Raw genomic sequence first — 26281 nt, 5'->3', positions numbered from 1 at the left:
CTATGTATATGTTGCTAAATTCTTTAGGTAACTTTTCGTACCCAAATATTATTTGACTGTATTGGTCTCAATTTTTTTTTTTTTTTTTTTTTTTTTTGCGGTACGCGGGCCTCTCACTGTTGTGGCCTCTCCCGTTGCGGAGCACAGGCTCCGGACGCACAGGCTCAGCGGCCATGGCTCACGGGCACAGCCGCTCTGCGGCATGTGGGATCTTCCCGGACCCAGGCACGAACCCGTGTCCCCTGCATCGGCAGGCGGACTCTCAACCACTGCGCCACCAGGGAAGCCCTGGTCTCGATTTTGAAGTACAAAAACTTGAATCCCTTTGGAAGTAAACAAAATTATTATATGAGAACTTGTCACTACATAAAGTAAAAAACACTTTGTTCTGTTTGAAGGTTTACTAAGCATTTAGGACTCTAGCATAATGTCTTACAATGTTATTGAATAAATACTGTTGTATTGTCTCAACACTGAAGAGACAGCGTAACTGTATTGTGCTTGATAATGCTTCAGTAGAAATGCAAGTAAATAGTCTTCTCTCCTATGAGTTTTCTTCTTTCTCCAGAGAACCAACTCATCATTCCAGCGTACTAAATACACTGTGAATATGAATAAATACCTCTAAATCAAAATTTAATCTAATTACTGCAGAATATTCTTGACAGAGTAGATCAGTCAATGCCAGCTACAGGCAAATATATGACATCTGGCCTGCTTTGCTCTCTGTTCTTGACAGTGTTCTACATGATCCTCTGTGGTGGAAACTAATCGAAGGATCATGTTTGAACAATGTTTTATCTTTCTCTTTATTGCTATCTTGTCTGTGCCCTCATTTTCTCCTCTACATTCAACTCAGAATGAAAGACATTAATTGTTCTGAAGTAGGCTATTACGAATTGACTATCTTTTACTTCATATAGATCAATAGAGCAGTCTGCATGTTTTCCCTCTACTGAGTTACAATTTCTGTTAGGCTCCCAGGAAAAGAGATTTGTATTTTATTACAATAAGAGTGACAGTGTTTCAATGTATACTGTACCTATTTTTGGTATTTCAATCAACTATTCGGTTAAGAAGCACCTGTCCCTCTTCTATTTCTTCCTCATAGCAGGAATTTGTTTTTATGAAGCCCCATGTTCATCAACTTCGGTCACTGTCTTTCACACTAACTCATGGAATGACTCAAGGATGACTTGTACATGGCTTAGAAATTGAACTAGTCAAGTCACTAGAGACCAAAGGGAGCCCGAGCTGTCAAGTTTTAGACCATTTTTCAGGAATTGTATTTAGAGTTTAGAAAGTACTTCATCATTATTCAAAGTCTACCTTGATTACTAAGTGTGGATAGGAAATTGTAACTTCATTTTGAAAAAGAGTGATTATAAAGTTTGCAGTTATTCCTGGTGCTAATTTGAATCTCCAGAATAAGAGTCTTCTTTTATTCTGAAATCGTACTAAAGTTTGTCTAATCCTAAAAATCTTTATGTAATATTAGACTAAGTTTTACATAATTTCTGCCACTCCCAACAGTATAAATGTTAATTAAAGATTTCAAAGAGTGTTGGAAAAAACGCATCGTGCTTCTTCCTTCTTAGGGAGAAACATGTATGTCAGGCTGTGTCAGTGCTCCAACACACGCACAACTCCTAACCAACCAGGGGCACGCCAGGGAAGGAACTCAAAGATTTCAGACCGTGTGCCCTATTTATATGATTATGCTCTGAGCTAATATCATAATTCTGGGCCCCGTTCTATTTTCCTAGTCCCTAAAGAGGACTGGAGAATAGGAAAAAGAAATAAGACTCATTGTTGTGGATTATCCTTTTGTTTTTAATTTTAAACTGCAGGTTCACATTCTCCTTTGAGTATCCTCCAGCACTGAGTTCTTTCTCACAGACACTTGGGAAATTTCAAATGCTGGATCTGCTTTTCTAAAACACGATGTGCTGAAATAAACATGCGGCAAACTGCAAGGACTTGATGAGAGACTAATAAATTCTTTCCTTCTAAGCAAATGCATGTGGGATTGAAAGTTAAGACTAATCTATGATAATATCATTCAATCATAGTGAGTTCCTAACAGAAAGACAAACTATATAATGAAAGGAAAATATATCATTGAATATGTGAAATTCAGAACGTGAAGTGTTTTTTGGTGGCGGTATTGTTAGTCTCAAAATCTGTAAAAAAAAAAAAAAAAAAAAATCAGTTTGTCAGAGTAGTTTTCAGACAGGAAGGTAGGATTTGACAACTTAAAGGTCTGTGAAATTGCCTTAAGCTCTATATAATGTTGTTTTAAATTTCATTTTATTTTTATTTATTTTAGGGACAATTTTGAACAGAGCACCACCCTCCACCCCCAACACACACAATTCTAAGGTATAAAGTTTTTTACGAAACAAATTTTACTCTCACCCATTTTAATTATTTATCGATACTTCTACAGGTGTGGAAGTCTTTTTATTTTTTCCCCTCATGATTTCTTGGTAGAATAGAAAAGCTCAGTTAGGAAAAATTTAATCATGTTTTAATATCAAAAAGAAACTTCCTGCCAACAATGAATAATGGTTTTTGTTTTGCAGGCTTGGTATACAGGATACTCTAGATTACTCTGAAGGTTTCTCATGAAAGAAAGCAAGCTGTAATATTTCTCCTTTATCTTAGTTTACTTAAATATTCATGTGCCAAATATAACTTCGCATACATTTAAGACAGGAGAGATTCAGCTAGAAGTCAGGATTATTGTGTCAGCGTGTTTGCTATTAAAGGAACAAAGAGGAGCTTCCGATAATTATGACATGCCCTTCTGAGCAAGCAGATGTTTCAGGCTCTGTCCTAAGCGTGTGACCCAGTATCAAGCCAATATGTATTAGTAAATTTTAAAAACCAAGAGAAAATAAACACAGGTAGCTTTTGTCTCCTCAAAAGCGACCATGACCAAGTGTAAATGTCCAAGCTGTATCATGGGTTCATGTAGTCAGTTGGCAATGGACTAAAAAGAAAAGCACAGTTGCAGGTTATATTGCAATCTGATGTTTGCAAAACCAACTGTGTGGACTTTTCAAAAATATATGAACGTATCAACGTTTCTGACCATTCACTGGAAGATGGATGGCAAGAAAGCTTCCTAGTAGAATCTTTTGGTGAACTCAATCAGAGCCTATATGTCACGATAATAAAGAGTCTGGGCACCAAAGTCAGACCACGAGGACCTGCAGCACACTCTACAACTCACTGTGACCATGGCAATCGGCTGCCCATGACTGACTCATAATAACTTCAGTGAGTTGTTATGGGCATTAAATGAGACCGTGTACATATGCAGTTTTGTATGGAGCTTGGCCCCTACAGGGATCAGTGAGATAGGGCTCAGTGTATGTGCTGCCGGTGAAGATGTTCATGCAATCTAAAAGTGGGGTGTAGTTCCCTCCCTTGAATCTGGGTTTTTCTGACCAGTAGATTATGGCAGAAGTGATACTATGTGTCTTAGTCCCTTCGGGCTGCTGTAACAAACAGAGAGGCTTATGAAAATTATTTATTGCTCACAGTTCTGGAGGCTAGGAAGTCCGAGATCATCGGGGTACCAGCAAGGTCGGGTTCCGGTGAGAGCCTGCTTCCTAGATTTCCCTTTTTGTCACTGTATCCTCACATGGTGGAAGGTGTCAAGGAGCTCTCTGGGGCCTCTTTTATAAGGGCACTCTCTCGTTCCTAAAGGCCATGCATTCGTGACCTAATCAAGTTCCATAGGCTCTGCCTCCAAACACCATCACATTGGGCATTAGGATTTAACACTAATTCTGGGGGAACGGGAATGCTCGGTCTATAGCATTGTGGTAGTTAGAGAACTAGTATCTACGGCCTTCATCTCACGGAGCCCTGACCTACAAAAGAAAAGAAATTTAAGCAACTTCTAAAGACAGAGGTCACAGAAAGGGGCACTGAAGGGCCAGGCGTATGAGTGAAGAGGTCATATTGCACACACATCTCAGTTGAATCTTCAGATAACTCCAGTACCAAGCTTTATCTCACACTGGCACTGGAGACCCCCGAGGGCTACTGCACTCTTCCAGGGATTTAGCACTAAATAAAACAAAACTGCTCCCTTCATGGAGGCTGCAGTCTAGCAGCACTGGAGCTCTCTAGTATTGAGTGTTCTGTAGTAGAATGTTCTGTGGTGGACTTGTTTTGACTGTGATAATAAGTTGATTCATGGACAGAGATTCAGGGTAGAATGTGAAAGTGATATGTCAAGGATCAGACAATCCTTGAATGGCAGAAGTGGTTTGCTGTAGAACAACAAGAACAACAAGAACAACAACAACAAACAGAAAAAAAGAGAAATGAAGCTTAGGTTGATATCCTGTGGAAAGACAGTTCACCTTTATATTTTCAATCATTTATGTACAAAAGAATTGTCCTTGATAATACTTTCAGTAAGTAAGAGTATTCAACACTCTTCAAGTGATGTGAAAAATACAATTTTAATAGTGGGGAACCAGGTTCTTTTTGGTGAAGAAGCAGTGTGTTCTACTGAGTTAATACAGGGTGGAAGATAAGCTCCTGAAGAAGCAAGTTGGGAAACTGTAGGAAAGATACCCAAACACTAAGAGATGAATGTAAATTCAGTGATGGGGGTAAACAAATGAGAATAATGAAGGGAAACAAATAGGGGAAAAAGGAAAAGCAATGGAGTTAGGGGCTGAACCTTGAGGAAAAGCATGTCCAGTAAGAAATTTCCCACCCTGGACGGGCAAGGGAAGTGTAGGAACAGGGGTATGTATTGTTCTGATTTCTTCCATCTCTGCAGCATGTGCCTCTGTTGCTTATTAATTAGTTTTTTGGTAGAAATCAGGGGAAGAAGATTTTTGGTATGGGGACCCACATGGAGTTGAGAGAAACACATGACAGCAGATGGTGAAATGTAAGGGAATTTGAGAGTTCACTGGGGCACAAACTAGCGTCCAGTCATAACCGTGAATGTAAGCTCTTAGGAATTTGCTGAAATTTTAGAGAGGGCATTGGATTTTACATAAAATGTGATAGAGAAGAGTAAGGTAGTGTTATCTAAATATCCCAAGGCGGGATGTCATTAGCTGATAACCTGTCAGACATCAAATACGAGGGGACATAAATGATGGGCCCTGTGAAAAATAATCCTTGAGAGAAAAGTTTGGTAGTGAGCGTAGGAGTGGTGGGCAGGAAACTAATATTTACTGAACACCAACCAGGCACTAAGCTCTGTGCTAGGTGCTCTGCTTATTTTTATCATCTGAACTTAACAGTGACTCTCTGTATTAGTTATGGTAATCTCCATGTGGCACATAGGAGCTAAAAGACTGTGACATAGCTAGTAAGTGACAAAAATTGGATTATTTGCCTTCAAAACCTTTGCTCTCTCTCTTATACCTCATTCTATATGAAGTAAGAATAGGACTGCAATTCCAAGAGGCCTCTGAATGCAGACTCACCTAATTCTAGAAAAGTATTCTCAAATATATTCTTTCATCAGACGTTGGTATCGGATAACGAATAGTGATATTACTGGTATTTTTAAATGGAAAAGTCTATAGTAATTCTAAGTAAGTGGGACTTATTGTCTGGCTGGACATACTCCTTGAATTCCTCCCTCTAATGTCCTCATGGGAAGCTTTAATGAGGCTGCCTTGAGCAAAATAACACAGTGGATATAATTTATTATTAATTTATTTTTTCTTCACAGCTCCTCAGCCATGTTCTTTTCTTCCGTCTTTCTCCACTGCATCAGTATCAATGCTCTCAACATCACATTTTATCAAAGCCTGCCCTAAGGTGAACAGAGTGTCTGACTGTGGTATTTCAGGCATCATCCAGTGCCCTGGGGTATCATGGATAATCGGGCCTCTTTTTGGTGCACACGAACTCCAATTTAGAATTACCAAAAAGGATTAAGTAGAAGTTAAAATACAAGCACTAGAGCAATAGAGAATATTCATTAAAAGCATATACAGCAAAAATACTGAAATAGAGGTTAGCCCTTTTAACTGTTGACATTCTATTTGTTTTTATTGTAAATTCTAGGAGTATTCTCAGAAAGGCTTCTTTGCCCCAGTATAAAAATGAACAATAGACAACATTATAGGCAATGGAGTATGTGTTTCTTTGAGCATCTGGCACAGACATCTGTTGGAGATGGGACACCAGCTCATTGCTCTTTTCTTTTTTTTTTTTTTCTTTGTGGTATGCGGGCCTCTCACTGTTGTGGCCTCTCCCGTTGCGGAGCACAGGCTCCGGACGCGCAGGCTCAGCGGCCATGGCTCACGGGCCCAGCCGCTCCGCGGCATGTGGGATCTTCCCGGACCGGGGCACGAACCCACGTCCCCTGCATCGGCAGGCGGACTCTCAACCACTGCGCCACCAGGGAAGCCCCATTGCTCTTTTCTTATGTGGAAGGTCTAATTAAGTAGCAGACAACCCAAGAAGCCCTAGAGTGTAGTTCAGATCAGTATCCAAAGGTTTATATGTGCTCACAAACCTCTTAGATCAGTAATACTGAAGTGTGAGTCTCAGCAAAACTAGCCCAAACTTTCAGGCCTAGCATATGCAGAAGTTGAAAGAACTTTTATGAGGCACTACGTCTAGCTCCAAGATGTGACGGAGAATGACTAAGCTAGAAGGAACTTCAATAAGTCAAGTTCTCAGCTAAGGCTGCTACTTAAGAACATTTAAACTGGCTCAGAAAGAGAGCTGTTTACACTTTGCTAAATAATCACCAGTGGCTGAGATTCTGCATTAATAGCTCACAATCTTTAGAATCAAGGACTTTTGTCTATTCACTAAATTCTCCTCCTATCTTTTTTCTGTCATCTCTTCCTCTCTTTCTTCTCCTTCCCTCCCTCCCTTCCTTCCCCCTCCCTCCCCCTTTCCCCCTCCCTCCCCCTCCCTTCCCCCTCCCTCCCCTCCCTCCCTCCCCCTTCCCCTCTCCCTCCCTATCTCACTTTCTGCCCCCTTCCCCCTCCCTCCCTCCCTCACTTCCGCCCTTCTTTCCCCTCCCTCCCCTCCCCCTCCCTCCCCCTTCCCCTCTCCCTCCCTATCTCACTTTCTGCCCCCTCCCTCCCTTCTCCCTCCCTCCCTTCCTTCCCTAATTCTGATTGCTGTTTACAGAGGAATATATATTTGACTCCATATATCTTATTGTCTTTTATCAGTCCTCCTTCTGTTAGCTCATCTTTACTCTAAGGAATTCAATTTGTTTTCAAATTCTTTAAGTTTTGCTCCTAGGGTCAATTTTCCTAATCTCTGTTTGCTCTTTTTTGGGGGCGGAACCATCTAGTTTACTTATTAGACCTTGACAGATTCTCTTAATGTTCACAGAGTTAAATCTTCTGTCTGCTCTTTCTTTCTGAACTATCACTCTCTTAGAAAGTGGACTGAAAGCTATTTCTATTTTAAATTCATCAAAATATCACTTTGATACATGGGAATTTATTTTCCCTACAAATGGATATCATTGAGAAGAACATAAAAGGTTTTAGTAATTTTATATTTTTTAAATTGAACTTTGGACTAAAAATGGAAAAGATAAAGGAAAGTTATGAATAAATGTGAAACTATAGACCCAGTTGGCTCCAGGTCTCCAAGTGGACAATGGAGTCTGGGAATTCACCTTGAGTGGTACTTGGGACTAAAGAACAGCAACTCAAGATGAGAAAATAAACCTGAGTCACTCATGAAACCAGTGCCAGAGTGATAACGACCACTGCTCCCCATCAAAGAAAAGGAAAGCAAACTAATGTCCTACACGTGCTGCCTCTATAGAAGTGTGGGCCTAGTGACACTGGAGAACCCAGATATACTACTTTTAAAGCTAGCATTGCGGGCTTCCCTGGTGGCGCAGTGGTTGGGAGACCGCCTGCCGATGCAGGGGACGCGGGTTCGTGCCCCGGTCCAGGAAGATCCCACATGCCGCGGAGCGGCTGGGCCTGTGAGCCATGGCCGCTGAGCCTGCGCGGCCGGGGCCTGTGCTCCACAACGGGAAAGGCCACAACGGTGAGAGGCCCGTGTACTGCAAAAAAAAAAAAAAAAAAAAAAAAGCTAACATTGCTTCCCTTACTGTATGTACTATAGACTCGAACTTTATAAAAGTCAGTCTAAACCCCTATTTTAAGACCTGCTTCTTAACTTAGAGTCTGGGGAGGTTGAGGTGCTGGAGGTAATTTCAACATGACCAGACCCAGAAGGATGTGCAGGAAATGAGGAGAGAGGGCAAGAAAGAAGGGAGAAAAAACCCTTTCTGTGTAGAGCAGATTCCTGTAAACCAACACTCCATCCCTCATGAAGACAAAGCGTCTAATGATGGTAACGCACATATTTTAACTTGGTGAATTAACACAGGCGGAGAGGTGAAGAAAGAGCATGCTAAGTGAAGCAGAATCAACAATCAAAAGACAAATTTACTCTAAATGAAATTGATTTTATAAAACAATCTGATAACGTTCAAAAGGAGCATGTTTAGAGTTTATTCGAAACGTGATCACATCTGTAGAAAACATTGTGAAGCAAAACAGAAATGAAACAAGAAAAGGTGGGTAGGGGAGAGAACAAAGTATCTCAAAATTAAACCAATATATTCATTAAAATAAAAAATTCAAGAGGCAGGAAAAGCTTTAGACTGGACCTAACATAGGAAATAGGAAAATGTCACCAATGAATTCACTCCAGTACACATCACTGATAAAGGGACAAATAGTAAATGAGAGTCATGGGAGATATATCAAGATTCTAAGAGATCTGGACACAGAAACTAAGAAAGTGAGAAACAGCAGTATTGGAAGGGATAAAAGCTGAGAGTTTTCAAATATTAGAGAAGGTTTTATCTTCACCTTAATGTATCTGCTAGACTTTTGGGTAAGAAAAATTAAAAACACAGAAACAAATATAACCTAGACACATCACAGTTGAACTGCAGACTATCAAGATTGAAGAGAACATTTCAAAAGCTGCCAGATGATTGACAAAATAAACGAGAATTAAACAACAAAATTCTCTTCAGCAACAACCTATAGTGGGATGCAATAAAACAATATTTTCAGTTTTGAGGAAAAAACCTAGAAATGTATGCCCAGCTAAATTACGATTCACGTGTAAGAATAAATTAAAGATACATTGTGATATTTGAATAACCGGAAAATGTTGTTAAAGAACCATTTTAAAATATACTGCAGTGAAAAGGAAAATGAAGGTGGAGGGAAGATGTAGGATATACAAGATACCAGAGTAACGTGACAGTTAACAATTTTTTGGTGAATTTAATTTATTCTTGACTATAAAAATACTCACTTTGTAAAAAGATACAGCTAAAAATAAGCAAACAGTAAAGTAGGATATTCAATGTGTGAAACAAAGAAGCTAGCATCTTTATGTTGAGGAAGAAAATAGCTTGAATGATTTTAGCCTTTAAACAATAAGTATGCAGGTTAAAATGTAAAGATATGCATCAAAACATTAGAAATAAAACATATTTCCAAAACATCTGTTTAGAAAATAGTATTTTGCTCTCCAAAGGCAGAAAGGGGGAGAATCAGAAAAGAAGATGATAAACATAAAAAGTAAGATGTTAAGAGGAGGTCCAAATGTAGCAGTTATCAAAAGTAATGAAAATAGATGAATATTATCAAAACCCTTAAGATCCTTAAGTTTGGCACTAACTGATCCCACCCAGTCCAGAATGTAACATTGCTTTAGATTTACTGTTTTAGCTACGTGAGGGAAATTTCAGAGGCTTCAACCCACTTGTGTTTTCCACTACAGTAACTCCTACCTCACATGCCAAGGACTCCATGTGGGAATTGCACCAGTTGCCAAGTATGTCAGTCCCTGTTTACACATTCAGGAACTGCAGAAAGCTTACTGAGTGGGTCCACAGGCTCAGAACACCCATCATAAATCAGACCTTGGCCACGATTCTCTTTTTTCCAGATTCCCGTATACTCTCTGCTGTAGCAGCAGGGCCAAGGTGACACTTTGTTTTTCCAGATATTAATATCAACTCACATCCTTCCTCATATTCCTTGAAATACATGGGTGTTTTGTTCTTCCTGAAATACAGTTTCCTGACTATCTGGCCACGTGTAGCTTTGGGAAAGGACTGAGGAAACACGATCACTTGTGGTTTTGCAGGATCCTTCTTTTGGAGGAGGACGCAAAGGTTGTCAGGTGTGAATGCGTTTTGGTTCTAGCAAAGGGTTCTTAGGTGTAAAAACTGACTTGCGTCTGCAGACTTGGTCAAGTGTCAAGACTTCTTATGGGACTGACTGGTCTCAGCCGCTCTGTCATCCCTGTACGTGCTGAGCGATACTCTTGTTGGATGACCATCCATTTTGCCCCTGGGATTGCTACGGTTCTGTTAGCCTAGTTGATAACTTTCTAGATGTCAGGCCTCTTTGGCTGCACCCTTATCAATCAGTAAGACACTTGCTTATATCCTTCAAACTCAGCTACTTGGCTTCTACTGTTAAAGTGTCTGTGATCCTGGTTAGTGTTAGCAAGCCAAGCTCTGTACAAGTCTCTCTGATCTTCAGCTTCTGTATGTGGTAAAAGAACCATCTGTTAACTCTTCAGTTAACGTTTTCTGTTTTTTTATTTAAAAAAAATTTTAAACATCTTTATTGGAGAATAATTGCTATGTAAAACTGATCCACTTTGTTATAACACACCATTGTAAAGCAATTATCCTTCAGTTAACGTTTCATGCCTCTTGCCAGCAGCATTTCTTTTGGCTTTGTGTCTTCCTATGGAAGAAAATCATCTGGTGGGTGTTCTAAACACATAGTGTATATTTATTTAAGAATGCCCAGTTATCTGAGCCTTCCAATTTTTTCTTTCACCATCTGCCAAGGCAAGTCAACTTTGCTTAATACAGACCTTTTCTTTACTTCTTTTCTGTGTTATGAGGAACTGTTTCCTGAAATCTTTGTTTGTTTAAAATCCCGTATCTTAGGAGAGTGCTTGCAAATTTATAAACTCTTCCGTGTCCACCTTTTTGTTTTTGTTCTGGATTCCCTGAACAAGCACTCTTAGAATCATTTCCTGTGCATATTCCTCCAGCTTCCTCAGGTCCGCTAAACAGGTCTGGTGGTTCCTTTGGGATATATGATCTTGCCTTCCTTAACAGGCCTGGTATGTCCCCACCTAGTCTATACCACGACTTAAGCCTAGCTATGTGCCTAGTTAGTCGGGAAGGGAGATGGGACAGATCCTTAGGGGGAAACTGTCGCCTTGATGGGGAGAGGCCTGCCAGCATGAGGGAAGTGCTAGCTCTTAATAGAGGTCAGTCACTCTGTAGGCTCAGAAGGTTCAGTGGTATCTGGGGTACCTAAAATCTTAGAGGATTTCTCCCAGATGTCTCCTTTCCATATGTCAGACTCCTAGGTTTTCCCAATCAGGACTTTTATCGTGACCTAAAAGACTTAACTGGCTAGAATACTTACCTTCTGAAGCTCAGCCCCTCGGACTATTATATCCTGGGCTTGGTCTTCTGTCCAGGATACTATATTTTGTCTGTACTCCCGATGTAGCAGGTGAGGGCTTTGTATGCTACCAGAAAGGTCCTCTGGCTTTCAGACTTGGTTTTAAAATGCTTGATAACTGCCTTCAGCATTTCATTATTTTTCTCTTCAGCATCAACATCAATGCAGTTTAGCAATAACCGTCCAATCCCTCTGCACTTGTAATTATTCCCTCTGTAAGTTTCAAATTCCAGCTAATGCATTCCCTTGACCAGTATACTAGCCCAGTTCACCAGTGGTAAAAGTTTAACAAGTAGAACTGCATGAACTGTTTGTGTTCTACCAGTGATTTGGGCAGGTGCAGGGGTAGAGGGAGGGGAGAGTCTTCATCTAGGCAGGGAATGTTCCAGCCTCAAAATACCGAATTATTATCTATACTTTTGAACCACCCCTAGACCTTAGCTTCAGGGAGCTTAGGTGCTTGAAAAGAGTTTCCTCTGGCACAGACATTTTTCTGGATTTACTTTTATAAAACATCTTTGCCTCTGAGTATTGGCTCCTCCTGGCTACAGAAGTACGTACTCAGCCTGGAAATTCTGAAGAAGAGAGTAATGGGATTTGCACTGCAGCCAAGCCTAAGTCCTGCTCAGGAACTGTCCCTCCTGCTGATGTTCTAGAAGGACCATCATGCTTTAAAGACAGATTTTATTCTTCCATTTGTTCCTTTACCCTGCCTGCCTCCTGTCTCAAAGGTGATGATCAGAAATACAATCATTTCATGTTTCAAAATTTAGACATTGTTGAGAAATCTCTGAAGATTGCCAGGAGAGACATTGTATGTCCCAACTGAAAAGAAAAAAAGACATTTGAAAGTATATTAGCTGTTTTGGCTGAATACAACGTTCAAACAGCAGGTGATCTTTGCTACAGCTGAGAGAACGCCTTTAAAATGGGTTCTGGAGTTTTATTTTTTCGTCATGCATGTGGATAATTGAATTGCAGTCTGCTAACTGAGACAACACTAGTTGGTGTCATGTGTACCATTCAGACATTTTAAAGGCATCCTGGGTTCCTTTAGCCACTGAAAAATAGGATACTAAAGGCAGGTTTCCAGAAAGTGGATTTTTAGACTGACAAATGATTACAGCTTCAGTGAGAAGCTCTTAAAAGCTTTTCAATGTTCTGCAAATCAGTTTGTTCTTTTATTTCTCTAGAGTCTTGATGATGTGCTCAAAAGCAATGCTTTTAATTTTAATAGTAATACGGCAGTAGTAATAACTTATTGAACACATACCATACCCCGCGCTTTAGTTAGAACATGATATACATTATCCCATTTAATCTTGTTTTACACTAGAGGAAACTGAAGCTTAGATAATTTGAGTATTTGGCCTATGATCACTTAGGAGGGAAGGGTGATGGATGGTGAACCCAGGTCAGTGTGCAATAAATCCAGTGCTCTCAACTACTGCGCTAAAATATTCCACATTGACTCTACTTCCTGTTTAAACTCTCAGCTGTTAGCACAGCATCTGAGACTCAGGGAATACTCAGTAATGTAGAAAATAAATGCTCATAGAATTAAATGGAATCTTAGTTATGGGGAATGGCCATTACTATATGTGATGTATTGTATGAAAAGAATTACTTGGCTACACTGAGCCTGTTTTAAAGAACTATTCCTCTAACTTCCCTCTCAACCTGTTTTTCTTGAAATGTTTTGTTTTCCTAATTTTTGTTGAATATAATTAACACACAGTAAATTGAACATATTAAATAGCATCATTTGATAAATTTTGACACATGTGTACACCCGTGAAACTAAGACCACATCAAGAAGTGAACAAATCCATCAACTGGAGAGTTTATCTGGACTAATTTATACTCCCTCTATCCCATCCCTCCCCATCCCAGACAACCACTGCAGTTTGTCAGTATTCTTTTTTGTGCGGATTATACTCATCACAATAATTTGGAGATGCACCCATGTTGCTGCATATATTGACAATTCAGTTCTTTTTACTGTTGAGTAGTATTTCCTTGTATGGATATACCACAATTTCTTTATCAACTGACCTGTCGATGAACATGTGGCCATAACCAGAAGCGAGAAAATTAGGAAGTGAAAAAGCTCACTGGTAAAGGCAAGCGTAGAGTAAAGGTAGGAAATCATCCACATACAAATCTAGTAGGGAGGTTAAAAAACAAAAGTAGCAAAGTCATCTATATAGGCAACAGGCAGTTAAGGGATACACAAAACAGATGTAAAATATGATATCAAAAATAGTAATCAGGGAGGAGAGTACAAATGCAGGGTTTTTAAAATGCATTTGAAATTAAGAGATCAGCAACTTAATCATATATATATATATATATATATATATAGAGAGAGAGAGAGAGAGAGACCGAGACCGCTATACAGAAACCTCATAGTAACTGCAAAACAAAAACCTGTAATAGATATACACCCCAAAAAGAAAAGGAATCCAAACATAACACCAAAGATAGTCATCAAATCAAATTGCAAGAACATGGCTGTTTTTGATGTTGACTATTACACATCAGGCTGCTATGAACATCACTGTACACGTGTTTGTATGGATATATGCTTTCCTTTTGGGTGTATCACTAGAGATATAAGGGATGGACGATATGATACCTGCATATTTAACTTTTAAGGAAACTGCCAGATTGCTTTCCGAAGTGGTTGTACCGTTTACTTTACAGCAAATGTGTTGACAGTTCCCACTCCTCTCTCTCCTCAACAGCACTTGATAGAGTCAGGCTTTAAATTTTAGACATTCTAATAGCTATGCAGTGTTATTTCAAATGGTTTTAACTTACATTTTCTAATAAATTGTGTGGGTAAGTTACATTTTCTAATGAATTATGTGGGTCATGTTTTCATGAGCTTATTTGCTGTATAGCTTTCTTTTTGGAATGAAGTCCGTTTTCAAATGTTTGCCCATTTTAAAAACTGGTTTGTTTTCTAGTTACTGAACTTTGAGAGTGTTTTATATATATTCTGAACACAAGTCCATCAGATACACGCTTCTCAAATATTTTCTCCCAGTATGTGGCTTGTCAGTTTATTCTTTTGATAGTATCTTTCAAAGTGCATAAGTTTCTAATTTTGATAAAGTTCCATTTATCAATTTGTTCTTCTGTGGTATGTGCTTTTTATGTCATAACTAAGAAATCTTTCCCTCACCCAAGGAAGCAAATATTTTATCTTATGTTTTCTTCCACACGTTTTATAGTTTGAAGTTTTATCTTTAGGCCTATGAAACAAACTGAGTTAAGTTTTGAATAAGAAAAAATTATTTTTATGTATATGGGTATCCAATTGTTCCAGCATCATTTGTTGAAAAATCTACTTTTCGCCTATCAATTGTCATTGCATCATTGTTGAAGGTCAGTTGTCCCTGTAAGTGTGGGCCTGTTTCTAGATTCTTCTTCCTGTTCTGTCAATCTTTTAATCTATATTTATGTCAATACAATGCCGTCCTTATTATGTAGCTTTACATAAGTCTTTAACATACATGGTGTCACTCCTCCAACTTTGTTTTTCTATTTAAAAGTTGTCTAGTCCTTTGCATTTCTATACAGATTACTAAATTTCATCAATTTCTTCAAAAACAGCTGCTGGCATTTTGATTCAACAGGATTTTATTGAATCAGTAGGTCAGTTTGGGAGAGTTGACATCTTAATAACAGTTAGTCTTCTGACCCATGAAGATACAGATGATGTCTCCATTTGCTTAGGTCTTTAATTTCTCTCAGCAATATTTTGTGGTGCTCAGTAGTTGCACATACTCATTCAGATTTATCCATAAGTATTTCGTATAACTTGATATTATTATCAACAGGATTATTATTTTCAACTTCTAATTGTTGTTAGTGTATAGAACTCCAAATGATTAATGTATATTGGTATTATATTTTGCAACCTCGATAAGCATATTTATTAGATATCATATCTTCCGTTTAAAGACAGTTTTACTTCTTCCTTTCCAATCTAGATGCATTCTGAAACCTCCAATGACTGTTCTGTCAAACTGGGGATGGCAGACATTATAGTCTTAATCCTGAACTTAGGGGAAAGCATTCAGTCTTTCACAATTAAATATGAGGTCAGCTGTAGGTTTTTGTATACGCCCCTTATCAGGGTGATGAAGTTCTCTTCTATTTCAATTTTTCTGAGGGATTTTATCAGGAATGGATTTGGATTTTGTCAGTGCTTCATAATTGTCTGTTGAGATGATCATGTGATATTTTTCTTCTTCAGCTTATTGATAGAGTTAATTACTTTAATTTTTAAAATAAATTTATTTAATTTTATTTATTTTCGGCTCTGTTGGGTCTTCGTCGCTGTGCGCAGGCTTTCTCTAGTTGCGGCGAGCGGGGGCTACTCTTCGTTGTGGCGTGCGGGCTTCTCACCGCGGTGGCTTCTCTTGTTGCGGAGCACGGGCTCTAGAGCGTGCAGGCTTCAGTAGATGTGGCACGTGGGTTCAGCAGTTGTAGCTTGTGGGCTCTAGAGTGCAGGCTCAGTCGTTGTGGCGCACGGGCTTAGCTGCTCTGTGGCATGTGGGATCTTCCTGGACCAGGGCTCGAACCCATGTCCCCTGCATTGGCAGGCGGATTCTTAACCACTGCGCCACCAGGGAAGCCCTACTTTAATTTTTGAATGGATGAACCACACTTCTGACATTATGTTTGTCGTGCAGTTGTATGGGTTTTGACAAATGCTCGTACTGGTACATATCCGTCATTGCAGTATCATACAAAATAGTTTCAGTGCCCTAAAAATCCATGGTGCTGCACGTACTCATCCCTCTTCTCCTCTCTCTGACCTCTAGCAACCACTGCTCTTTGCACTGCCTCTATAGTTTTGCCTTCTCCAAAATGGCATATAGTTGGAGTCATATTGTGTGTGGCCTTTTTGAACTACTAGAACTTCATCTAGTAAAATGCGTTTAATGTTTCTCCATATATTTCCATGGCTTGATGGCTCATTACTTTTTTTGTTGTTGTTTAAAAATATTCCAGTGTTTGAACTGCAGTGTACTACAGTTGATGTATGCATTCACTCATTGAAGGACATCTTGGCTGCTTCCAAGTTTTGGCAATTAAAATAAAGCTACTCTAAAGATTTGTGTGCACGTTTTTGTGTGGACATCAGTTTCCAGTTATTTGGTACAATACCTAAGAGTGTAATTGCTGAGTTGTATGGTAAGAATATGTTTAGCTTTTTAAGAATCTGTCAAACTGTCTTCTAAAATGCTATACCATTTTGCATTCTCACCGGCAATAAGTGAGGGTTCCTGTGCTCCATATCCTAGTCAGCATTTGGTACTGTCAGTTTTTTTGGATTTTAGCCATTCCAATATGTTACCTCATTATTGTTTTAATTTGCAATCCCTTAATGATATATGACGTTGAGCATCCTTTCATACATTTGCCATTTCTATGTCTGCTTTGGTTAGGCATGTGTCCAGATGTTTTGCACTCTTTAAAATTGTCTTGCTTTCTTATTGTTGAGAATTAAGTGTATTTTGCATGTTTTGGATACAAGTCAGTTTTTAGGTATATGTTTCATAAATATTTTCTTTCCTTTTTGTAAATATTTTCTTTCAGTTTATTTTTCTTTTCATTCTCTTAACAGTCTTTGCAGAGCAGAGACTTTAAATTTTAATAAATTTTAATAAAGTCCAAATTGTCATTTTTCTCTTTCATGGATTATGCTTTGGTGTTGAATTTAAAAACTCATCACTAACCATAAGCTCAATCAAATTTTCTCGTAAGTCTTATCTTCTAGAATTTTTATAGTTTTACATTTAGGTCTATGATCTTTTGAGTTAATTTCAGTGAAAAGTGTATGATCTATGTCATATTCATTTTTTGGCATGTGAATGTCCACTTGTTCCAGCACCATTTGTTGAAAAGACATTCCTTTTTCCATTGAGTTGCCTGCCCTTTTGTTAAAGATCAGCTCACTGTATTTCTGTTGGTATGTTTCTGGCTTCTCTATTCTATTTATCTATTTGTCTGTTCTCTTTTTTTGGCAGAAATACACAGCAACTGTAATTTTCTTACATTGTTGGTGTAAATGCAAAATGATCTAGCCACTTGAGAAAACAATTTGGAAATTTCTAATAGTTAAACATACACTTACCATACAACTCTTATTTTTCATTCTTAAATATTTACCTCAAAGAAATGAAAGCATAATTACACACAAATATCTGTAGGTTATTTGTAACAAGCTGAAATCTGGAAATATTCCAAATGCATGTCAGCGGGTGAATGGACAAACTGTGGTACAACCACACAATGGACTCCTCAAAAACGAAAAAGAACGTAAGTTATATGCAGCATAATTCCATTTATTCTGGATAAAGCAAAACCATGGGTAAAAACATCAGATCATTGGTTGCCAGGGGGTGGGGATGTTGGGGGAATTGACTATAAAGTGTCAGAAGAGAACTTTCTGTGGTGTTGAAAATATCCCATATCTTTAATGTGTTTGTAATTAGCAAGTGTATACGTTTCTCAAAAGTCTCTGAGTTCTACACCTAAAAATATGAATTTTAATGTATGAAAATTATACGTCAATATACCTGATTTTTGAAAACTTCCTCAGTTATTCTTGATTTTAAAAAACTTCAATAAATCGGGCTAGATATTTTCTTAATATAATTAAATATTTCTTAGCCCAAGTTAAGCATCATTTTTTTTTAAAAACAAATTTTAGATTTTTAAAAATTGAAATATAGTTGATTTACAATGTTGTGTTAGTTTCAAGTGTACAGCAAAATAATTCTGTTACACAGTACATACATATATATATTCTTTTTGTACATTCTCTTCCAGTATAGCTTATTACAAGATATTGAGTATAGTTCCCTGTGCTATACAGTAGGTCCTTATTGGTTATCTATTTTATATACAGTAGTGTGTATATTTTAATCCCAAACTCCTAACTTATCCCTCCCCCTTTCCCCTTTGGTAACTGTAAGTTTGTTTTCTATGTCTGTGAGTCTATTCCTGTTTTGTAAATAAATTCATTTGTATAATTTTTTGAGAGTCCACATGTAAGTGATATTATATGATATTTGTCTTTGTCTGATTTACTTCACTTACTGTGATAATCTCAAATCCATCCATGTTGCTACATATGGCATTATTTCTTTATGGTTGAGTAATATTCCATTGTATATATGTACCATGTTTTCTTTATCCATTCATCTGTCGATGGACATTTAGGTTGCTTCCATGTCTTGGCTATTGTAAATAGTGCTGCAATGAACATTGGAGCGCATGCATCTTTTCAAAGTATGGTTTTCTATGGATATATGCCCAGGAGTGGGATTGCTGGATCACATGGTAGCTCTATGTTTAGTTTTTGAAGGAACCTCCATACTGTTCTCCGTAGTGGTCGTACCAATTTACATTCCCACTGACAGCAAAGGAGGATTCCCTTTTCTCCACACCCTATTATCATAGATTAATAGAGTTACTGTTGGAATTACCTTTAGGAACTTGATTCTCCTTCTTAATTTGTGGGATGATATACAACATTTTACTGTATTTTAATTGTGTCTTAATCATAGAAAGCTAATGCTTTATAAAACTTATTCTCTGCCAAGTAACACTTGAAGTATCTTAGGTATAGCAACTTAATTAATATTAAAAACAATCTGATGAATTGGGAGATTGGGATTGACATATATAGACCAATATGTATGAAATAGATAACTAATAAGAACCTGCTGTATAAAAAAATAAATAAAATTCAAATAAACCCCCCCCAAAACCCCAATCTGATAAAGTAACCACAATAATAATCCCCATTTAAAATTGAGAAAGCAAAGGAAAAGAGAGGCTAATGTATTTCTCTGTTAACCAGCAGAGTCAGAATTCAAACCTAGGCAGGATGACTTGAGTCTCAACAGCTAATGAGCATTCATTTCCGCTTACTAGAAGTGGTATGTATTAGTATTAACAGCCCAAGTGAATTACAGACACTTTGAACACTGACTGATATCATGAGGGCTTCACTGTTAAGACATCCTGATTTATTCGGATACTTGCCAACTAGATATTTTGCTTTAGAATTCTTGAGGATGATACGCTTTATGCAGTAACACCAGATGAGGCTGGTGCAACAGAAGTCCACAAAGGTTTTGATAGTCTCCAGAGAAGCCCTGATCCTACTCTGACTCTTTCTTCATTCAGCCTTTCTGTTTGTTTTTCTATAAATTCTTCCCCTACTTCCCAAATTGGAAGAAATATATTCACTCAGTATAAATTTGGAGGTTTGAAAAAATACCATTTAGTGAGTAGTTAATAACTGTTAGTTTTTCTCAGAATATACATTTATGAAGTGAACGCCTTCAAACGGGCTCTATAAATTGTACTGAATTTGGCTGTGAAATATCAGGGAGATGAATGGAACAATCTGAGACTTGAGTATGTTCAGAGAAATATGAGGAGTTTTACCAAAGCTTTTTAAATAAAAGTATAAAGGCTAGCTAATAAAATGAATGATCTCTGACATGCAAGTGAATTATGTGGGCACACGTAAGGAATACAGTATTAAATGAAGAGCATAGGAGAGACTTTTGTGAAGTCAACTACCTGCATTTTCAAGGTCTCCTTGACACTCTACATACAATAATCTCATTGAATTAATTTTCTTCAATAATCTCGCATACCCAAGGTTAACTGCAAGTAACAGTTAACATTTGGGAAAACGATTCCCCTTTAAGTCCAGAAAATATTCAGCAGCAGCATCTGTGGTGTCTGGGAAAGGTGACACATCCTTCTGATGACCTCAGTGATAGCTTCATTAAACATTTCGGTCCGCACCACTGACTTGCAACTGATTTCCTCTGAGGTTGCAGGGTACCACTAGGCTTTCATCAAAAGGAACCTGATCTTCTGCCCAGTTCTCCACATGCTGCTTCGACCCTGTACGCTGTCACTTACATGGGAATTAGAACTGACTTGAAGAAATACTTTGCCAGGGAGAGTTAATAATTTAAGCCCAAGAAGGGGGGAAGATGCTGGCAGTTGTGTTTCATGAGCCTCTAAAAATCAGTAGGATCTGTATAAATTGCCATATTATAGGTGCACAGGTTAATTTAGAGCCAAGGTATCTGCTTGGCACTCCAGTTTTACATGGGTACCTCGGGGCTTCGCCAGGCACCACCACCTATATCAATTCCTGCTCTTAATGGGTCTGGCTGTCACTGAACCTTTTTACAGTCCTGCTAAGTCATTAGCACCTGCGACTCAGGAAGGCCACAATGTACAGCTGCTGAGTTGCCCTGGAGTTGTGCAACGTGGCATCCTTTCTGTGCTCTACTGTGTTCTATGCAAAAGGAGAATGCCTCACCCTCTTTTTGTGTTGCACTATGTTAAACAGGTACACGCCCCTGTGTCTTTATGATTAAAATCTCCCAGAGTTACTAATGAAAAAGAAATCTTCGATTTTTCTTTCCTGCAGCCCTAATTCTAAAAGGAAGGTAGGGTAAACCTAAGCCCGAGAGGCTTTATCGCATGGGTCCTAACATACATTTACGTTTATTTTTTCATCTTTATATGTTCTTTCTTAGGAGCTTCTTAGTCCTTTATTTAGTGTCAAATGGAAATGGTTGAGATGATCCACCTATGTAGTCACTGTCTCTGATGACGGATTTTGGCAACCATGATCTGCAGTTCACAATTATTATCTATCGTTGCATCCTTCTGAATGATGTGATTTAAGAGTGCACCTTCAGTGTGCTGGAATGGGGAATGATAGCAGAATTCTTTGACTTTGCCTGTGGATTAACTCTTGTCCTTTGTATGGAGATAGTGTAGGTTGACCTTTTAACTTTGGAAATGTGACCATATTTTCTAAGAGTTCAGATAAAATATAGAAAACCAGAATGCTTACAAACACCAAAGCCAGCGTGACCAAGACACCACTGAAAAAGAAGGCCAAGTAACTCTTACTTTAATGACAGATGGAAGGACGTATATAACTAGGTTAGGGAGATAAGTAACAGAACATTTGTTATCGGGCATGGTGCCGAAGGAGAGGTGAAGGCGTGTATGGAGACTGCATCTCACAAGTCTTGGAAAGACAGGCAAATACATCTAAATAAATGTAAAAGACACCAATTCTCCGTTGGAAATAGTGGCTGCTGAACTAGCTTGGGAACACCCCACTGATGAACATGCAGTATCATCTTGTTACCTCGATTACTGTGTGAAAGCCAGTGAGGTTATGTTTCCTGATTAAGAAATTGCAACTAAAATGCTCTCTGGGAAAACAAAAGGGGAACTTTTGATCATACATAGGTTACCCCTTTACATTATAAAGTTCATTCTGTCAAATCTAGCTAGTTTCCTTTTCAGCATTGGGAATATTATGACCATGTTTTTATTTTCATTTTTTAAAATTTCTTTTATTGAAGTATAGTTGATTGACAATGTTGTGTTAAATTCTGCTGTACAGCAAAGTGATTCATATATATATATATATATATATATTTCTTTTTCATATCCTTTTCCGTTATGGTTTATCACAGGATATTGAATATAGTTCCCTGTGCTATACAGGAGGACCTTGTTGTTTATCCATTCTATATATAATCGTTTGCATCTGTTAATCCCAATCTCCCAATCCATCTCTCTCCCACCCTACTCCACCTTGGCAACCACAAGTCTGCTCTCTATGTCTGTGAGTCTGTTTCTGTTTTGTAGAAACATTCATGTGTGTCATAATTTAGATTCCACATGTAAGTGATATCATATGGTATTTATCTTTCTCGTTCTGACTTAGCTTCGCTTAGCATGATAATCTCTAGGTCCCTCCATGTTGCTGTAAATGGCATTATTTCGTTTTTTTTATAGCTCAGTAGTATTCCACTGTATTTATATACCACGTCATCTTCGGCCATTCATCTGTCGATGGACATTTAGGTTGTTTCCATGGCTTAGCTATTGTAAATAGTGCTGAAATGAACATTGGGGTGCATGTATCTTTTCGAATTATAGTTTTGTCTAGATATATGCCCCAGGGTGGGATTGCTGGATCATATATGATCATATTTTTTATGTGCATGTATGTGCCACATTGAAACTAATTTTTCTCATATTATGCTGGAGACATTAAGCTCGTTCACATTTATTGGTAGGTTTAGTTCAACTGCATTGTAATTTATAATTATGGGCCTTTTGTTTTATGTGCTATGTTTCTTTATCTATAGGATGTGCATTCTCTGCTCTTTTATAAAAAAAACTGGATATTGAAGAAGGTTGAATGGTTTGTCTAGGGGCCACCTTGGTACTTAGATCTCCTCTAGTTACTTTAATTCCCTCTTTTCTTATTTTATCTTTCACTATCTGCTTTATCACTTTTTTTGGGGGGGTGGCATCCTTAAATACATAGTTACTGTCTATAAACAATGAGTTTTTTGTGGTTTTTCTGTTTTCCTCTCCCTTCTCCTCCCAAATTTTAGCTGCATTATTTCTGTTATCAAAATACATAACATGAAGGTAATCAAAAGGTACAAGCTTCCAGTTATAAAATAAATTCTGGGGATGTAACGTACAGCATGCTCACTGTAGTTAATATCGTGTATTTTGCAAGCTGCTAAGAGAGTAAATCTTAAAGGTTCTCATCAGGATGAAAAAGCATTGTGACTGTGTGGTGATGGATGTTAGCTAGACTAATAGTGGGGATCATTTCATAATATATGCATATGTTGAATTACTGTATTGTATACCTGAAACTAATAAAATGTTATATGTCACTTTTATCTCAATTAAAAAATATATAACCTTTTTACAGTAGTCTCCCACTTCTCTCTCCCTTTATGGGTATATTCATCTTTTTTAAAAATTCTTGCTATCCTTTTTTGAAAATTTCACAGTCATAATTTAGTTGGGTGAAGCTTGTGCTTTTATAAGAAATCCATTTTGATTTTTAATTTTTGATTTCTGATCCCAAGTGACTTTTCATATGTTCGAATGCTTGTTTCAGTATTTTAAATTCTGTTCAGTGGGTAGATTTATACTTTTCTTTGGGTTGATGCTGTTTTTGTATACGTGGGGTTGGGGGGGTGCCTTATTTAAGTTGCATGTAAGTTTTTTTACTGATTTTCTGCAGTACATCTCTGTGGGCTTTTCTTGTTTTCATTCTGGATGATGTCCAGATATTTTACATGCTTTTTATTTTAATGGCAACATTTTCTGTCAGTCTGGCAAAGGAGAGTAATTTAGCAGTGTTTTGTTGTTTGCTTTTGGTGTTGCAGGAGAGGTTGACAGCCTTTCCACACGTAGAACTCTGCATTTTCCACTTTCTCTTGCTGTTTTCCCTTTCACTACCTAATTGACAGAGCTCACGCCTTCCTTTCGTTTTTTCCTGTTCCTGTTCAGGAGCTCTGTGTTGGGAAGACTTTTTTTTTTTTTTGCAGTCATGCCTTTTGTTCCCCCAACACAAGCCTTGGATGAGATAAGAAAACACATCTAAATAAAGAAAAAATATTTTGTCTCCCCCAAAGACACTAATGCTCAGTTAAAAATCGTGGTCACTGAAGTAGTGAAGCAGTTTGGGAATATCCTGCTAATGAACAGACATTATCATCTTGTTCCCCTGATTATTCCATGAAATTTAGAAAGTCACATTTGCTGATTAAGAAACTTGCCCCATTAAGCAAATTACCTCTTTAAAATTGGACGCCTGAAATGGAGTGTATCTCTTTAAATCCTGCACCTGTCTCTTTTTATAGTGTTGGGCTCTTTAAGGGCAAGTACTTTGCAATCTCCTTCCTGGAAGTTTGTTGTATGATCGTCTTTTTGCCTTTTCCCCTTAGTATCTTCAAATTTAGTGTCGATTTCATCTTTCTCTAGTTGCTTCAACTCCCCCTCAGGCTCCTTAGTTAGCGTCCCTCCTCCATGTTTCTCTGCCACAAAGCACGGAGGTGCCTGGCGATGGTTGGGAGCATTTGGTACCGTGGCACCGATCCTCTCGTGCTCTTTCTCTTCTTCATTAACACTAAATTTGCATTGTCCACCTTCAGGTAATGTTAAAGGTGTGACTTTGCCTAGACTTTTCACAGGTAAACAGTGCAGTTAACCCTGTCCTCTGGGAAAAGAGTCACGGCGATTTTTCATACACAGTCTCCGTGGTCAATAGCCCCTCCAAAGCTTTTTTCCTCTGAGTTTATAATTTCCTTGGCAATACAGATCCCTTAAAATTTAGTAAGCACCTAAACTTGTGCTTCCAGCCAGTTCAATTTTGCTTTTTGGTCCCCTCGTCCTCCCTTAACCCAGCAGTGGCCCTAAAGAAGCAGATGTGCAGGCCACCCTTTTACTCTGGTTTTGTGATCCTTGATTCACTTTATGCAATCGAGGGTCTTTTCTGGCTCTTTTTTGCTCAAAGCCATTTAACATTTAACCTCTTTGGTTAGGGTCTGAAAATATTCAGCTTTTCCAGTTCTTCAAATGTCTGATACTTTTCTTTTTTACGTGCTGAGTGACCCATTCTTTTTTGTTGAGCTCTTTTTAGTATTAGCAAGAACACCCTAAGTGCTAGGATTTTAAAATCACTTTTGCTAGACCTCCTAACCCACTAGGCACATGGTTGACCTCTAATATCATGACAGCAAGAGTTTGGCTAGAAATTTTGCTGCTGTATATCATGGATCACAGCATCTCTATCCTTCATTATCAATTTCCTTTTCACACTGTAAGCCATGGTTCAGCAAATAACTACCTGTGGGCCAAATCTGGCCTTTGGCCTGTTGCTGTAAATGAAATGGTGTTGGAACACAGCCATGTTCATTCATTTATGTACTGTCTATGGCTGAGTACAGGATTGTTGAGCAGTTAAAACAGAGACCATAGAGGCCTGAAAGCCTAAAATATTTACACACTGGTCCTTTGCAACATTTGCTGACCGTTGCCACATACGTTATGGTTTTGTTACAGAAGAACACCTCTTCAAAATTCAGATTTCTGGATTATTTGGAGTGAATGAGTCATCCTTCTGTAACTGATGAACTCTGAAATCTCGGGGTCTTGACATCATAAAAGTATATATTTTCACTAACGTGAAGTCCAGTGCCAGGTGGATTCCTGGGCAGTTTTTCTCCAAATGTTGACTTGGGATCCAAAGTTCTTTGATCATGTGACACTGACATTCTGGAATTCTTTTACTACCAGCCACATAGGGGAGAGAGAAGAGGGAAGACAACATGATAGATAATTACGTTGGCATGGAAAATATACCCACTGCTTTTATTCATATTTTATTGGTCAGCATAGTCACATGACTAACCTTATAGTCACATGACTAACCTTATTGCAGGACAGGCTGGAAAATGAGTTTGCAGGTATATTTCATGTTAACTCTCTAGGTTTCTTTAATAGGCAGATACCCAGTACAGCTCCTTTACCTCTCCTTTTGCAGTTTTTAATTTGTTTATGGCCACACAGAAGTTTCCATGCTTTGTGTTGAGATCAGCCATAGCCTTAAACGTTTGTGTAGTGGTTTTAAAATATGTCCACACATTCTCTGGTACTCTTTCTTTTACAAGGTGGAGTTTAATTCCCATCTACTTGATTGTTGGCTGTGTGTATTATTCTAGGTGTCTCTGGTATTTGGACAGTGTCTGATATATAGCATATGTTTCTTGTTGTTGAATAGAAAACAGAATTTTGCACAATTTATTGAAAAGCATACTGCCACAGAACTTGATAAATACTGTACTCAAAGTGAGCTTCACGGAATTGCAGAT

At 38.2% G+C, this 26281-nt stretch overlaps 2 long non-coding RNA genes across 5 annotated transcripts in view; one reads left to right on the top strand and one right to left on the bottom strand.

The window, feature by feature from the left end:
- LOC137228943 (uncharacterized) overlaps positions 1 to 26281 on the top strand; it is a 172512-nt gene that overhangs the window by 53157 nt on the left and 93074 nt on the right. The gene's annotated exons all lie outside the window — the stretch shown is intronic.
- LOC137228942 (uncharacterized) overlaps positions 151 to 26281 on the bottom strand; it is a 544864-nt gene continuing 518733 nt past the window's right edge. The window contains exon 5 of one of the 3 annotated variants that reach the window (XR_010945423.1): positions 151 to 323. This is a non-coding gene — a long non-coding RNA (uncharacterized lncRNA). The other 2 variants (XR_010945426.1, XR_010945424.1) reach the window with 2 other exon arrangements.

Source organism: Pseudorca crassidens, chromosome 8, assembly GCF_039906515.1.
Source record: "Pseudorca crassidens isolate mPseCra1 chromosome 8, mPseCra1.hap1, whole genome shotgun sequence".
Classification (NCBI taxonomy): Eukaryota; Metazoa; Chordata; class Mammalia; order Artiodactyla; family Delphinidae; genus Pseudorca; species Pseudorca crassidens.
Note: the sequence above shows the minus strand (reverse complement) of the source record. Positions and strands in the feature narration are given on the sequence as shown.